We start from the raw sequence: 15,973 nt of genomic DNA on the forward strand, positions 1-15,973 counted from the left end.
CACCACCACCACCCTTGGACCTCTGTTCTGTAACACTGTCACTAAATCTTTTACTAAACTCCCTGCTAGTTAAGCATTAAACCAACTGCCAGATAGAAAATTCCTCATGTGCTAAAATAACAACCTAAGAGATTTTCTGATTAGTAGTCAAAATGCCCTTTGAAGTGGGTTGCTGATAACTACAATATCCATTTAAAGATAAAAATATAGTCATGAGTCTGACAGAAAATCCAATGTCTACATTATTATAGATGTAATTATCGCAACAACTCCCAAAAAATAATAAATAGAATTGACACAACTGAGAAAGAAGTCAGAAAATACTGAGGTCTGCCAGGAGAAAACCCAGCCATTGTTAATATAGGGAGAATGGGTTACATAATGTTGATGTAACCTGGCAGCCAAGGAGACTAAACTGGAACACACATGTGTGAACAATGACAACTTCGCCGTACTAATCCATGAGGGTGGTAGATGCAGTTGAGTAAGCATGTGTACTGTGTGGACATGGCATTCAAAGTGACTGAGCAAGCAGAGCAAAGAATCTGCATCAAATTTTGTGTTAAGCTTAAACATCCTCCACAGAAACTGTTTGGATGATTCATAAAGTTGCAGTTACGGGAAACTGGTGAGTGGCAGCTTCATCACAGCAATATACCCTCTTGTGCATCATGTCTTATGCAGAGTTTTTGAACAAAATGTCAAATCACCCAGGTGACTCAGCCACACTTCAGCCTAGATATAGCACCCTGACAACTTCTGGCTTTTTCCAAAACTAGAATCACCTTTGAAAGAGAAGAGATTTCAAACCATCAATGACATTCAGTAAAATATGATGGGGCAAGTGACAGCTATTGAGAGAACTCTGTGAGGTCCCAAGTTGCCTACTTTGAAGATGATTGAGACATCATTGTCCTAGGTACAATGTTTCTTGTATCTTCCTCAATAAATGTCTCTTTTTTTTCATATTTTTCCTATAACATGTATGTGTCAATCCATCATTAATAAAAACAATAGTAAAGATACAAATAAACCACAGCTATAAACATATTAAATGCCTTTGTTTTCACATTGGCAATTGTTTACATGTAAATTAATACACTATCTTCATATGTTCAAGGATATTGCCATAAAAAATCACATTGGTTGAGATTTTCAATTACTGTATTTGATAATGTGACTTTGTAAAGTTTTTGAGATATGTTATCATTAGCTCTGATTTTCTAAGGCTCTAATAATAAAGACCTTACAACAGGACATCAGAGAGCTCTTGAATGCATCTTTGTGGTGGAAAGGGGAAGAGTAGTGTCATTCAGAAACAAAAACACAACAGGGAGAAAGAGTCGCCTTAATCATTCAGTTGCTTTAAAGATAAGTGGGTGAGTCCATTCATTGCTTTTAAAGTGGTTTGCAGAAAGGGAGAGAAAAATCACAACACCTAGTATGAACAGATGCTATGATTGCAGTGACATGTGTTATGAGCCCCCAAACGTGCACATTCATTGAACTGGAATAAAGAGCATGGTATTACACAGAAATAAGCATCTTTCATAAGCTAACCAATTATCAAAAGTAATTAATTAAATTGCCTGAGAACTAAAACTCATAAATCTGATCTGTGATCTAAGGTCAGATTCTTGAAGTTTAGGGTTTTTTAGGAAGGGAGGAAGGGAGGGAGGGAGGGAGGGAGGGAAGAAAACCACCAAATCTAATATATTAGAAATGTGAACAACAAAAGGTCCATATAGTGAACCTGAAAAGCTCAATGGAGACCTGCATGACAGGCCTTACAAATTTAATGAAAAAATGTAACCACTTCTCAGGCCTATAGCTTCTTTAGCAAAGGTCACTCTTTACCCTAAATGAGCTCTGTTCATTGTTCTTATGCACCTAGGAACGTCAGAGTACCTTTCCTTATCAATACCTTTGAAAAGTCAGAGTAATTTTCTTTTGTACCTCTTGAAGACATGTCTATTATCATGTTGCCAAAGCACAAAACCACCAAAGCATAAGATTATGGAATTCCTCATTGCTATCTTGTTGCCTGAATACTATTTATGCATTTAAAGGTTAAATGTTAGCTATCCTGTACCCACCAATGTAAAAAAAATGTTTCTCCATTTTACCTTTTATACAGTCCTTGCTTTGATTTTACTCACCACCTTAACCTACCACTGTTACAGAACAGAGGTCCAAGGGTGGGGCAATATTTGGTCCACCCAGGGACACCAAATAATGTTACAGAACACACACACACACACACACACACAGGTTCGTTTGTCCACCGCCTTAAGAAAGACGTCTCTCAATGCCAGAGATATGTGAAAAGGAAAGAAAATGTTTATTTAATGCTACACAGACTAAAGTAGTGACCTAATGTCTTCATTAAAATATCAAAGTCTTGGATTCCAGCCAAGATGGAGGCATAGGTGGAAACACTGTGCCTCCTCACACAACCAAGTTTAAAGACAACAAAGTTTTAGTAACAAAAACACAACCAAAACACAGAAAATTGAACTGTATGGAAGTCCGACAACAACGAACCATTCAACCAGACCCACAAGAGGGTCGGAGCCAGTGGCTGAGGGAGCAGGGTTGGGCAGGAAAGCTCAGCCAGACTGACCCAGGAGTGTAGGCAGCCATTGGTGGATCCCATGTGTGGAGTTGCAACAGGCATACCCAGTGAGGGCGAAAGGCAGTAGGCTGACCATGGTCATGCATTTGTGCACAGATAAACCAGGCAAAGGAGTGAGCAGTGAGACAGACTGCAGAGGCCCCAGTGGTGGGAAGCAGCAGAGGGGGCCGCCATTGCCCCTCTTTGACCCTGCCCCCACAAACAATATCACAACCCAGTGACTAAGTTGCCCCGCCCTGGTGAACACCTAGGGCTCTGCCCCTCATATGTAACAGACACAAACAGACCAAAATATTATGGCTCAAGAAGAACTCAAAACCCCAGAGCCAATAACTCTAAGCAACCAAGAAATAGCCAACACATCAGATGCACAGTTCAAAATACTGGTGATCAGTATGCTCACAGAACTGGTTGGTTTTAGTCACAAATTAGAGGAACAAATGAAGGCTAAACTAATTGAAATAAAGGGCAATACACAGGAAACCAATAGTGATGGAAAGGAAACTGGGACTCAAATCAATGAAGTGAACCAGAAGAAAGAAAAAAATGACCAAACAGAAAAGAATGAAGAAACAAGAATTCAAAAAAAATGAGGAGAGGCTTAGGAACATTCAGGACATTTTTAAATGTTCCAACCTCTGAATTATAGGGGTACCAGAAGAGAAAGAGGAAGGGTGACAAGTGGAAAATTTATTTGAACAAATAATGAAGGAGAACTTCCCCAATCTGGCAAAGGAAATAGACTTCCAGGAAGTCCAGGAAGCTCATAGAGTCCCAAAGAAGGTGGACCCAAGGAGGAACACACCAAGGCACATCATAACTACATTAGCCAAGATTAAAATGAAGCAGAGAATTCTAGAAGCAGCAAGAGATAAGGGGAGAGTCACCTACAAAGGAGTGCCCATCAGACTGTCAGTTGATTTCTCAAAAAAGACCTTACAGGCAAGAAGGGGCTGAAAAGAAGTATTCCAAGTCATGAAATCCAAAGACCTACATCCAAGGTTGCTCTATCCAGCAAACCTCTCATTTAGAATGGAAGGGCAGATAAAGTGCTTCTCAGATAAGATCAAATTCAAGGAGTTCATCATCACCAAGCCCTTATTATATGAAATGTTAAGGGGACTTATCTGAGAAAAAGAAGATAAAAAACTATGAACAGTGAAAGGACAGCAAACTCACAGTTACTAACAACCACACCTAAAACAAAAGCAAACTAAGAGGACGGCTAGATCAGGAGCAGAATCATAGAAATGAAGAATACATGGAGGGTTATTGGGATGAGGTGAAGCAGGGAGAAGGTACAGAGAATAAGTAGCATAGACGGTAGGTAGAAAATAGATAGGGGGAGGGCAAGAATAGTATGGGAAATATAGAATTTAAAGAACTTGTGACACGTGGACATAAACTAAAGGGGGGGAATGGTGGGGGAGGGGTGTGCAGGGTGGAGGAAAATAAAGGGGGGGATAGGACAACTATAATGGCATAATCAATAAAACATATTTAAAACTATATATCGAAGTCTTTTTGGATACCCACAGACACTCACAGTGCTTCCTTCTCCCCCTGCCCTAATTTGGGGTACCATATCTCAGGAAAAGAAGCACCATCAGCTGTGTCACCGTCCAGGCAGGATCTCTAATTATTCCAAAGCCATGTGGCACCTTCTCATAGTCTACTGGCAAAGAGTTCTTTCACCCTTCTTCGAGGCAAAATATCTCCTCCTTCCCAGGCCATGTAGCCAAAGGGAGCACCCCAAAGCCAGGTGGGTCTCTTCTACCAGAGCTGCAGGGAGGGGGGCGTTTGCCACTCTGCCAAAGCTGAGTGGTGGTTCTCCGCTAAAGCCGCATGGTGATTCTCTCTACCCAAGCTGCGGGGGTCCCCACTCTGCCAGAAGTGTGTGGCTCTCTCTCACATGGCTGCCAGGATCTGCACTCCGGTGAAACCACTTGCATTTCCCTGCAAAGCTGCATGTGGCTCTCTCCTCAATGGCTGCCAACTCTGGGTTTAAATCCTCATGCCAGGCCTCCCCTGCAGCCCCATTTCCAACTCCTCCCACAATCGGCTACACTTGCCAGCCCTCCCCTATCCTTCCAGCTTTACTGGGCTGCCACTGTGAGTGTGGGCAGGTGCAGCCCCATGGCGTGAAGCCATTCTTGTCCAAACTCACACAGGTGCTGTCACCTGCGGGACCTGCCCTCAGTTACATATTGTAGGGGATATTCCTTCCTTCTCCCTGGCTCAGAAACATGGCCACAGCTATTTAACATATCTATGCAGCCAGTTAAAGGTTATAGATATGTTAAGTGCGGTATGAAATAGCTCTCAATGGCCCTGCTCCATTTGTCCCTTCCTCCAACTCACATCTGTTGTGAGGGAAGGGGTGAGGACATCTTATATGTCTTTCTAATATGTCCTAGACACTTTGAGTTCTGGACCCCATTCCAAATCCCTATTTGAGCCCCACCCCTTGGCTGCACCCTGTTACATACCAACGGATTTCATGTACCTTCCTTATATTTTCTCCTTTGATTCTAAATGGATAAGAACTACCAAACTGCCATTCTCCAGAGCATTTCTCAATCCACTGAGAAATTTTGCTTCCAGGAATGTCCTCAAAATTTCATCTCGAATAAACTGAAATAAAACTTTTCTATAGGGTAGATATTCTTTTGTCAACAGAAGTTAGTCTTTTTTGTTGAAAAGCAATCACTACTTTTGAATAATGATATACACATATCAGTGGTGAATTTTCCCTTTTATTGATGAATCATCACATTTACTATCTTTTTATTGAGATATACTTGACACATTATATTCATTTCACTTACACAGAATAATGACTTAATGCTTATAAATATTGCAATATGATCACCCACAATAAGTCTAGTTAACATCCATCAGCATTATAGTTAGATTTTTTTCTTGTGATGAGAACTTTTCAGATCTATTTAAAATTTCTATGAAATACCCGTGAATACTTATTTTATGTCTTCTCAGAGAGACATTCCCCGATCATGACATGTAAAGTAGCCACCCCACTACTAAATATGCTTACCTCACTCTTGGTTTTCCTTTTCTTAGAAGTATTTCAACGTTTCTCTTTTTAGTTGTTCACTTAGCCATTCTCCATCCCCTAAGCATGAGCACACAATCAATACGGGGCTCTGCCTAACGCGAATCTCCCAAACGCTACTATATACCTGGCATACAGTAACACAATGAGTATTTAAATTTCCTTTATGCATTTACTTGCTAATTTAACATCTACTTCTTAAGAATAATATCATGATGATTCTCTGTATAAAATCAAATATGTCTTAATGTGCAAATATACATTCAGATATACAAAACAAAGTTCTTAAATTCTTTTTTCCCTTTGTATTTTTCCTATGTAGGTTTGCTGGTAGAGACTAGGATGAAATTCATGGGTTCTGATAGGCTCTGGTATCAGCAACAACCTGCTTCCAGCAGCAGCTGCAGGGCTGAGCACGGTTGGAAGGGCATAGGCACCATCACACACGGAAAGGTTGCTTCATAAACCTTCCCTACAAGCAGCAGCGAGAAATGGACAGGACTCCTATCATCCGGCTCCTTTAAGGTGACTGACTCTTTCTTCCCTTCTGAATCTTTAGATTTCAAGAGAGATGCAAAGAAAAAGAGAGAGAGGGCAAAAGAACAGAGGCAGGATGAGAGAAACACAGTTGAGGAAAAGGGGTGTGGCAGATTTTCCCTAAGCCATCAGTAGCCACAGGTACTTTTGGCAGAGAGACAAAGAAAAAGGGCCAGACTGTGCCTGCTGGAAGCTTTTCTACTTCTGCACAGACTGAGGAGAAAATGATGGGATTAAATAAAAATGCCAGCAATAACAGAAAGGAAATCTTCCCAGTAGTTTTCCTTGCCTGAAGGATGGATGAACTGCTTGAGGCACTGACCTCCTTGCCCGTCTCCATGAGGTCGAGGAACTGACTGTCACTCCTACAGTTATGACTAATGATGCGCCTGCAGGTGACGTATTTCTAACCACAGTCTCTGGAGTTCCCCAAGACTCAGTTGCCTGAGGGTGTGTTGAGTCATTCCTCTGGCAAAAGATCTATTTGCTGCTACAACAGGCTTACGTTTCAACACAGCATCCTCTTGATCCTTTGCAGTGACATCCTATCATGAAAGAGCAGAGAGCCCAGTACAAAGAATGGCTGCTAGAAGGATAAAACATTAAATTAATTTTGAAGAAACTTTTGTTCTGAACAGAAAAATTCAGCACAATGAATAATTAAACAATTAATAATGTAATCCTCTTAAGAGCACAGAACCACTATGCAAGAAGATTAAGTGTTTAGCAGTTTCCAGTATAATGCAAATGGTAAGGATGAGCCTTTCCTCCCACTTCTTAGGGTAATAGAATTGAAAGCACATTTCCGGGTTTTAATTAAATACTATTACATTTTCAGTAATAAGCTAACAACAACAGTGCTACAATATGGGAGGATTATCAAATACAAAAGTAAGTACACAAGAGCAAGAAGTTAATATTTCTTGGTTCTTTTTACACAAAAAGAGGTTACTTGAAAGGGTGCAGTATATTTCTAAGCTGCTCTGGTGCACATCATCAAACATCAAGTTGAATGTTAATCTGTGGTATTGACTGTAAAATTGGGATTTAGATTAAGGTATTCCAATGGCAGTCCAAGCAAGGAAAAGGAACTGGGGGGAAAAATGATGTAGAATTATTACGGAGATATAAAACAAAGTAGCCGATGCATCTGAATTCAATTCTTCTATTTCATTCTCTAATCTACAATTAGTACTCTCCATGATATAGCACCTGTATTTCTATGAGTACATTTTCTCTACTTCTTATAGAGTCACAAGCATGAATTACCTTGACTCCGTTTCCCCAGAAGCAGTATGTAAGAGAGAGAGTCATGTGCAAGTGACTCATTAAGGAAGTTCTTGAGAGAGCGAGGCAGTGGAGGAGAAGCCAAGCAGGGTGCAGTTCCAAATGAACCACAGCTCAGCCAGATCACGCAAGGAGCTCTGGAGCATAAATTATACCACCGAGTTTGCCCTGTCGCCTGGCTCACTCATGCCTGCAGCCTGAGACTGAGTGCTTTGAAGAAGGAGCAGAACACACAGGAGCAGCACTGGGCAGAGAAGGGGGATTCCAGGGATCTGGGCGGAACACCAGCAGCATCTCTATGTCGTTGTAGTAAAGAAACATGTTTGCTTATAATTATCTGTGTACATGATGAACTATATAGTTAAGTATATTCCACACTAAAAACTCTGGTTAGGTCCAGCCTTATTGTAATGATAGGGGACTTAAGAGTTGGAAAATTTGCCCTGGCTGGTGTAGCTCAGTGGATTGAGCGTGGGCCTGCGAACCAGACGATTGCGGTTCGATTCCCAGTCAGGGCATATGCCTGGGTTGCAGGCAAGTTCCCGGCAGGGGACACACCAGAAGCAACCATACATTGATATTTCTCTCCTTCTCACCTTCCCTTCCCCTCTAAAGATAAATAAATAAAATCTTTTAAAAAAAGAGTTGGAAAACCTTAGTTTAAGGTAAATAGTTATAAGACTAGCAAGTAATGTATACGTTAAAGTTTTGTTTCAGAAACTACAGATAAGAACTGGGGAAAACAATCGACCTTCTGGGGCACTGCTGAAGATTAACCCCTGGGGACAAGGTGAAAGCATCCCGGCCTTTGTGTTCCAGGGAGGGAAAAATGACCACCACCTGCCCCTGGGAACAGCTAACTACCCAGGACAGGAATGTTTGTTCACCCTGACCCTCCCTGAATTTCAAAACCCCTCATTGTACCTTGTTTGTTCCCTGCTATAAAAACCTTGACCTGGAAAGAAAACACAAGATGGTCTATTAGAGTATGAACCCACCATCTTCTCAGATCACCGGCCATCTGAATAAAGCGCCCATAAAAGATCCAATCGCTGTCATTGCTTATTGGGTTCGGTAGTGACAGGCAGCCCGAAGAACACCAGTGTCTTTTCTGTTTTCAGTAATGGTATTGAAACTTTATTTATTTGATTTTTCATTAATTTACTTTTAGAGAGAGAGGAAGGGAGAAAGAGAGGGGAAGAAACATCAGTGTGTGGTTACCTTCACCATGTACCCCCAAATGAGGACCTGGCCTGCAACCTATGCATGTGTCCTGACTGGGAATTGAACTGACAATACACTGAGCCACACCAGCACGGGTGAAACTTCACTTCTTTAATATGACCTTTTTCTCCTTTCATTCCTTTTGACTCAAACTGGCTTCATTCCCCTTTGTAGGCACCTTCCCTTAATCATTAAGCCCTCAAACAACGAGGTTCTGACCAGAATCAAATAATCTTAGAAGCAAAGCCTTGAGTCTATTGAGCCCAGAGGCAAAGTTTTGGTCAAGGTAGAGATAATATCTCGTTATCAGTTGTGTTTCAGCTGCAGGCCCAGAAAAGTGGCAAAACCAGGGAAAGCGAGTCCCTGGCTGGCATCAGGACCAGATGCACTGATCCACCAGCGCCGACCAACCAACCAACCAGTAGAAACCACAACCCCTACCACAGCCTTAACTCCCCTGGTCACCATGATTAATGACATTTCTCCTCTACAACCCATTCCCTGGAAGCCATCTGGCAGCCAGGTCTTCAAGCACTAGCTTACCTATCTCTCAAGTCATGGGCCATTTCCTAAAAATAAACCAATTCTTTTTTTTTTTGCTGCAAGTCTACAGCTCCAAATACCTTTAGCTCAGTGACATTGTCCCTAGGTTCCACTTGCCTCCACTGCTCATGGCCAATTTCTGCACAAAGATCTTATCCTAGGACCTATTTGAACTTCAAACACAAGAAATTTTTGCAACTACTAGTATTTTCCCTAACACTATAGGATTTGGCCTCAAGTTACCTTGCGCCCTGTACTGAGAAATGAAATGTATTACTGTAACTCAGCCTTACCCACACTCCTACCAGGTGTCTCCTTTGTTTAGGATTGCAGTGTATTGCTTAGATCTCGGTCCTACTAAGAAGAGAGTTTCACACCTGCCATTCCTCCTCTGAACTCTGAGTCTAGACTCCAGAAGTAGGACTTTATCACTTTCCATTTAGTTCCTTTCCATTAAATCCCAGAGGATGTGCTTTACATAGATGTTCATGAGAAGCCAATATCCAATATTCCTGCTGTTCTCCACAGGTGTGGTCTTTTTTTTTTTGCCTTTCTTTTTTTAAAATATATTTTATTTATTATGCCATTACAGTTGTCCCATTTTCCCCCCTTCATTCCCCTCCACCCTGCACACCCCTCCCCCACCATCCCCCCCTTTAGTTTATGTCCACGTGTCACAAGTTCTTTAAATTCTATATTTCCCATAGTATCCCTGCCCTCCCCCCTGTCTATTTTCTACCCACCATCTATGCTTCTAATTCTCTGTACCTTCTCCCTGCTTTGCCTCCTCCCACTCCCCTGTGGCTAACCCTTCATGTGATCTTCATTTCTATGGTTCCGCTCCTGATCTAGCGGTCCTTTTAGTTTGCTTTTGTTTTAGGTGTGGTTGTTAGTAACTGTGAGTTTGCTGTCCGTTCACAGTTTATATTTTTTATCTTCTTTTTCTTAGATAAGTCCCTTTAACATTTCATATAATAAGGGCTTGGTGATGATGAACTCCTTGAACTTGCCCTTATCTTAGAAGCACTTTATCTGTCCTTCCATTCTAAATGAAAGTTTTGCTGGATAAAGCAATCTTGGCTGTAGGTCTTTGGATTTCATGACTTGGAATACTTCTTTCCAGCCCCTTCTTGCCTGTAAGGTCTCTTTTGAGAAATCTGCTGACAGTCTGATGGGTACTCCTTTATAGGTGACTGTCCCCTTATCCCTTGCTGCTTCTAGGATTCTCTCCTTCATTTTAGTCTTGGCTAATGTAATTATGATGTGCCTTGGTGTGTTCCTTCTTGGGTCCAACTTCTTTGAGACTCTCTGAGCTTCCTGAATTTCCTGGAAGTCTATTTCCTTTGCCAGACTGGGGAAGTTCTCCTTTATTATTTGTTTGAATAAGTTTTCCACTTGTTGCTGTTCCTCTTCCCCTTCTGGTACCCCTATAATTCGGATGTTGGAACGTTTAAAGATGTCCTGGAGGTTCCTAAGCCTCTCCTCATTTTTTTGAATTCTCATTTCTTCATTCCTTTCTGGTGGGATGTTTTGTTCTTCCTTCTGGTCCATTCCATTGATTTGAGTCCCAGTTTCCTTTCCATCACTATTGGTTTCCTGGAAATCTCCCTTCATTTTAATTAGTTTAGCCTTCATATGTTTCTCTAATTTGTGACTATAATCTACCAGTTCTGTGAGCATCCTGATAAATAGTGTCTTGAATTGTGCTTCTGAGAGGCTGGCAATTTCTCGGTTGCTGAGAGTTATTAGCTCTGGGACTTTGAGTTCTTCTTGCGCCATCTTTTGGTCTGTTCGTGCCTGTTCCATAGCAGGATCGGAGCCCTAAAGTGTTCACTAAAGCAGGGCAACTAAGTCGCTGGGTTGTGACGTCGTATGTGGGAGCGGGGTCAAAGAGGAACAATTGTGTCCCGTCTGCCGCCTGTCGCCGCAGCCCCCACTGGCGCCGTAGCCACCACTATCACCGGTCCCACGTGTTTCATCCCACTGCACTCGAGTGTGCCACCACCGTCAGCCCTCCACCACTGGGTTCGCCCCCTGGGGCCTACGTGGTCTGTCTCACTGTGCGCGAATGTGCGACCGCGGTCAGTCTGCCCCACACCCTGACTGGTTCCGGGCTGCCTGCGTGCCTAGGTCGGGGGATCTGTCCTGCCCGACCCTGCTCTGCTGCTGGCTCCGCCTCTCTTACCGTCCCTGTTGAATGGTTCGTAGTTGTCGGACTTCCGTATAATTCCATTTTCTAGTCTTTGGGTGTGTCCTAGTTCTCCAATCCTTTGTTGTATTCAAACTTGGTTGTGGGAGAAGGCACAGTGTTTCCACCTATGCCTCCATCTTGGTGGAAGTTTCCAAGTTGGTGAAATTATTCAGCAAGCAATTGTAGAAGGATAGGGAGGTCTGAATAAGAAAAAAATTAACTTTTCATAAAGTATTCAGTATAAAAAGATATTTTAGAAACTCAGAAATATTTGTTCTATAGACCTTCACTATAGGGAGTAATTCCTCAGACTAAACCAGATTTAAGAGACAAGTTGATCTGGAAATGAAGAATAATCATGTGTAAATTTTAACCACAGGACATAATGACTATTAAAATTACTTAATCTCAGAGGTGTAAAAAATTGTTGAGAACACAAAATTGTTGAGAACAACTGAAAGACCGAATCAAGTAAACTAACCACAATTAATTTAAAGCATTTTTGGGAAGCACAGCTCAATTAACCAAGTAGTACTTAGCTTATCATTAATAATAAAGGGGCAATTAAATAATGTGAACGTAAATACATTTCAATGTATATAACGTAACTTTTGGAATTGTCTGAGAATCATTCATTTTGAATTTACTCCATAAAGTGTATTCTAAAGTAAGATCCATAGATCTCACAGTCCTCATCTCCACCCTATGGGGCACAGAGTCTAAAACCACTCAGTCAAGGAAAAATCTGGTCTTCAGCAAGTGTTTGAAGTCCAGAAAAATGGTGGACAAGGTGAAAAAACATGGTCAGAAGCAAAGAAAACACCAGATGTTCAAGAAGACCAGTTAGATCAGGATTTATAGAACCTACGAGATAAATCAGGCAAAAAAAAAAAGCACAGTGGAAATTAAAGAACAGACAGAAATGGAGCCAGGAGGCTCGGAGCTGATTTAGCATCTTTAGATGCTAATGTTTTCTTTAGAGCTCATCCCCCTATGAGATATAGGCATGAGTTTTGAAGTTACAGATCTCTGATACCAACCTCTGCATGGTGCTGCGGAGAATTCTTAAACTGTATGTATGCATGTATGTATCTATGTATGTATTTTTAGAGGAGGGGGTAGAAAGAGAGAAAGAGAGGAAGAGAGACATCAATGGGAAGAGAAACATTGAGTGTTTGCTCCCTCTCTTATGAGCCCTGACTGGCAAGCAAACCTGAAACCCAGGCATGTGCCCTTGATAGGGGACTTTAGAGTTGGAAAATGTTAGTTTAAGTGGTAGCTAAGAAGCTTAGTGATTAATGCATGTAAAAGCTTTTGTCCCAAGAACTGAAGGTATGACCCACCCTGACTTCAGCAGACCATAAGCAGTTCCACATTTCCTCCTCAGAAGGACTGCAAGCAACTCAAAATAGTATCTGAGCCATTGTATTCCAGGGTGAGATGCCTGGGGCACAGCTAAAGACCACTGCCTGGGACACAGTTTAAGACTACTGCCCAGGACAAGAATGCTGAAGTCTTTTTTTAAAAAAAAATCAAATTAACTTTTCCCTGAATTTCAAAGCCCCTCGCCACACCTTGTTTATTCCCTGCTATAAAAACATTGGCTTAGAAATAAAAGACAAGACAATCTGTTAGGGTATGAACCCCAACATTTTCTCAGATTGCCAGTCATCTGAATAAAGCACCCATAAAGATTTAATCCCTGTCTCTGCTTACTAGGTTTGGTAGTGACAGGCAGCCCATTGTCTTTTCCTGTTTCACCCTCACTGGGAATCAAACCCATGACCTCTCACTTTGTGGAATGACGTCCAACAACTTAGCCAGTCAGAGTGAGAGTTCTTAGACTTCAGTTGGAAAGTTCTGCATCCTAATTCAGTGCTGCAGCTGCATAAACCTGGGCGAAATAGTTACAATGTATTATGCAAATTATAATGAGAAACATATTATCCTACTCTTAGAAATATTGTGAAGATCGAATAAAATAACAGCGGTCAGGTCATGACACATTGCTGTCTCCTAGTGAATGTTGTTCCTTCCCTGCCTACTCACCCTGGCAACCCTCTGGAGGCCTCTGAATAGAAAATATCTGGGTTTTATGTCACGGCAGCAGGAAAAAACAGCCACAAGGTGGGAGGTGTTATCACACTGCTGGAGGAAGTGATGACAGGTCGACCTGCATACTCTTCGTAACTTAGCAGGCACTGCAGCCGGTTCCAGCACCAGCAGAGTCCAATATCCACTCTTGTGAGCACAGGTAACAAGAAGGGCAAATACAAAATGAGTAACTCCAAGGTCAGGCGAAAGAACACTCATGATATACAAAATCAGAAAAGAGCAGAAGCAGGAAATAGAAAGCAACCAAATCACTTACGACACTTCATTTAAAAAATAAAACCCCTAGAAAAATAAGCATTTATTAAGTGGCAGAGTCTGTGCTGGGTATTTTACAGCTCATTTGACCCTCACAACTCCTGCAAAGTAAGTGTTAATGTGATCATTTTGTAGATGAAGATATTGAGCTTTCTAGAGGTAAAATATTGTAACTTGCCAAATTATAGAGCTAACAAGTGGGAGTAACAGGTCCATTTGAATTCACATCCTCAGATCTCATTTGTGGTTTATTGTGATCCCTGTTTGGACAGATAGGTGAGGCTGAAATGATGTAAACATAATTTTCAATGTTAAATAAAATCTTGTTTACTTTTTAAATAAATGATGGTAGATTTAAATTTAGATTCTTTCTACTGGATACATTTAAAAGACTGATGGAACATATTTTAAAGTGCCACAACTTACAATGTACTGGAATCACATTCTTTATACTTGGTTAAACTTGTGATGTGAAATTTTTAGATGTCAACTTAAAAATGTGCAAAGAGGTACATAATTTTGCATAAGAGTATGTTTTAAAGTCCTAAAGACCACTCTCTAGAGCAGGAGTTCTTAACAGGCGATGGGCATCAGGCTATTTTCAGTGGTTGGTTATGGGCACACACTTAGGAGTCAGTCCTGCTCACTGTGTGACATTGAGCTAGTAACCGAAAGTCAGCTCTGTCTGCTTGCCTCTGAAATGGGAATAGTAGGAATGCATTCTCTTGGTGGTTGTTGAACTTCAGCATGTATCAGAATTGCCTGGAGCTCTTATTAAAACACTGGCTGCTGAACCCCAGCCCCAGAGTTTCTGACTCAGGAAGTCTTTAGGCCTCGAAATTTGTGTTTCTAACAAGTTTCTAGGTGATGCTCTTGCTGCTGGTCCACACCGCAAGATAAGGTCATTGTGAGGACTAAAAATTTTAGTACATAACGTGCTTGAAATCACACTGGCTCATTAATAGGTGCTAATATATATTAATTGGCCAGTATCATCAGTCAGGATTGGATCTACTGTAATAGAAAGTTCTACTCCAGGGGTTGAAACAGAAAGGAGTTCACATTTTTTTATCTAACTAGAAGTCTCAAGGTAAACAATCTAGGCTGGTACCAGTGTTCGGGAATGTCATCAAAATTCCAGGCTCCTTCTGTCTTCTTGCTCAATCATCTTTGCTCTTTTGGTACAAAGATATATGATCAGAAGCACTGGGAAGAACCAGAGAGGGACCATAGGAGGATCCTAGCCAATGGTGAAGAGTCTAGGATTGGGATTGACTGGGAAGCTAGATGCTTCAGGAGAGCATGGAATTATGGGCAAGAAAATTTGAAATAAAAGCACTCTCGGACTTTCAGGGGATCACTAGCTCTATCTGGTGTTGGTCTCAGGCTTTCCTCTGCAAGGATGTGTGGATGATGGTGCTGTAGCTGCCTGCATTTTCCAGGGGAAGGTATTTGGATGGGAAGGAACTCTAGGCCCAGCCTGGGATTAGGCTGGCCTGGCAGAGTGACAGGTTTACTCTCCTTTGGGTGTTCTAGAGGGGACAACCTCTGTGGCAGAAACCTGCCATTCTTCTGAAATTGTGTAGCTTTTGTATCTTATTTTAGTTCATAAACTAACCCTATAGAAATAGATAAGATCAAATTCAAGGAGTTCATCATCACCAAGATCTTATTATACGAAATGTTAAAGGGACTTATCTGAGAAAAAGAAGATAAAAAATATGAACAGTGAAAGGACGGCAAACTCACAGTTATTAACAACCACACCTAAAACAAAAACAAACCAAGAGGACAGCTAGATCAGGAGTGGAACCATAGAAATGGAGATCACATGGAGGGTTAGCAACAGGGGAGTGGGAGGAGGAGAAGGGGGGGTGAAGGTACAGAGAATAAGTAGCATCGCTGGTGGGTAGAAAATAGACAGGGCGGAGGGCAAGAATACTATGGGAAATACAGAATCTAAAGAACTTGTGACACATGGACATGAACAAAAGGAGGGAATGGTGGGGGAGGGGTGTGCAGGGTAGAGGGGAATGAAGGGGCGGAATAGAGCAACTGTAATCGTATAATCAATAAAATATATATTTTTTAACATTTTATTTATTTATCTTTA

Source organism: Sturnira hondurensis, unplaced genomic scaffold (assembly GCF_014824575.4).
Source record: "Sturnira hondurensis isolate 20B ecotype Veracruz unplaced genomic scaffold, ASM1482457v3 Scaffold0016433, whole genome shotgun sequence".
In the NCBI taxonomy this organism is placed as follows: Eukaryota; Metazoa; Chordata; class Mammalia; order Chiroptera; family Phyllostomidae; genus Sturnira; species Sturnira hondurensis.